We start from the raw sequence: 1,806 nt of genomic DNA, 5'->3' as shown, positions 1-1,806 counted from the left end.
TCTGAGCTGTATGCGTGCATGTGCGATTGTGTCCTTATTTGTGTGGTGAACTGGCTTCTACACACCTATCCGTGCCTTGCACTGCGGATTGTAGAGGGGAGGTCTAACCTGGCCCAGGGCTGGCCCGCCACGGTTAGGGGCTCATATCCTCTTGGATGCTCAGGATGAGCTGGTGGATGACACCACTCCGCGCTAGTGAACCAGAGCCCCTCTGTACTAAGTAGGGCACATCCGCTTCAGAAGCAACATCCTGTGCTTAAGCTCATATACGTTCCTCATGTTGCACTGTAGCACGCTGGAAAACCACAGTGTGAGCACACAGCGTTTGTGGAAGTAACACAAGGTTAAACATAGGAGAGAACTAACTTGGCAATGAAAATCTAATTCAGTTTCTGTATGAACACATACAGTCAGAATGAAAATCTAATTCAGTTTCTGTATGAACACATACAGTCAGAATGAAAATCGAATTCACTTTCTGTATGAACACATACAATCAGAATGAAAATGTAATTCACTTTCTGTATGAAATGAATACTTGGTCTGCTGTTTCTTTGGGTTAAAATGACTGAATTAGATTTTGTTAGATTTCTCATGTTGTTTGGGATGCTGTTATGTTATTTATGTTCACAGATGATGAATGGATAGATGCAGACCTCAGCCCATTCTCCACAAGTCATGCCATCAGTCCAGCTAAATGCAGCACTATCTAAAGTGTGTTGATTCCACATTGAGAAAWATATAAGCAATAAAACTCCATGAAATGTCACAATATGTCACTGGAAGTATCAGGATAGATTTACATTTACAGGAATGCTCTGAGAGACTGTTTTGTTTGRTATCTGTATTGATGCTATGCTCAAGAGAAAGGGCAGCAGTCTGTATGATGTAGATMTTGTACCCACAAGATGCAATGATTTGAATACAGTTAAATTAAATGAAGGATGTCACAGTGAGCTTAACTCTGTTAGCTTCAAAATGGCTGAATGTTGTATTGTCATACCGCTGCAGCAGGCTTGGCAGGGGCTCTGGCTCCACTTGTTGACTTAACCTTGATTTTAGACTTGAGGCCTACCAGTGCCTCAAATTCGAGCTGGTGAGAGGAGCCATAGGAGGATGTGCTCATTGTAATGGATGGAATGGAGTCACTGGAATGGTACCAAACACAAACACATGGAGACAACGTGTTTGACTCATTCCATTGATTCCATTCCAGGCATTACAATGAGCCCGTCCTCTTATAGCTCCTCCCACCAGCCTCCTCTGTAACTGATAGCGTGAACACCCATTTTCACCATGCAATCAGACAGAAAGAGACAAAGATGGCACGTGAGGATGGAGTATGCCAAGAGTTCTCTCCTTTTACCTGTACTTCCACAACCGGCTGTGGCTCCACTGGTTCCACCGTCTACAGGAGAGCAGAACGATGTTAATCTGAACATGTGCCATATAACTAGACCTTCTACTGTATGGCCTACATGGCAAGGCACGGATAGGTGTGTAGAAGCACAGTTCACCACACAAATAAAGACACAAAGTCGCACATGCACGCATCAGTCAGAATGAAAATCTAATTTTCAGTTTCTGTATGAACACATACAGTCAGAATGAAAAATCTAATTCAGTTTCCTGTGATATTAGGAATTTGTTGAACACATCATTATCTAGCTGACGTGCCTGAATGAGGTCAATGAAAATTCTAATTTGCAGTTTTTCATACAGAAACTGTAGAATTTTATGATTTTCGTGATTAACACGCACTGCATTATATCTAAGTCAGGAATTGATGTATCAATACAGAAAAAC

The 1,806-nt window shown here is 41.9% G+C and overlaps 1 protein-coding gene across 1 annotated transcript in view; it reads right to left on the bottom strand.

Moving 5' to 3' along the window:
• The window catches only part of LOC111966747 (uncharacterized), an 18,323-nt gene that overhangs the window by 12,691 nt on the left and 3,826 nt on the right, over window positions 1-1,806 (bottom strand). The window contains exon 2 of the mRNA XM_070444579.1: window positions 1,367-1,408. The gene's annotated coding sequence lies outside the window, so the exon portion shown is untranslated. The remainder of the gene's footprint in view (window positions 1-1,366; window positions 1,409-1,806) is intronic.

Source organism: Salvelinus sp. IW2-2015, linkage group LG7, assembly GCF_002910315.2.
Source record: "Salvelinus sp. IW2-2015 linkage group LG7, ASM291031v2, whole genome shotgun sequence".
In the NCBI taxonomy this organism is placed as follows: Eukaryota; Metazoa; Chordata; class Actinopteri; order Salmoniformes; family Salmonidae; genus Salvelinus; species Salvelinus sp. IW2-2015.
Note: the sequence above shows the minus strand (reverse complement) of the source record. Positions and strands in the feature narration are given on the sequence as shown.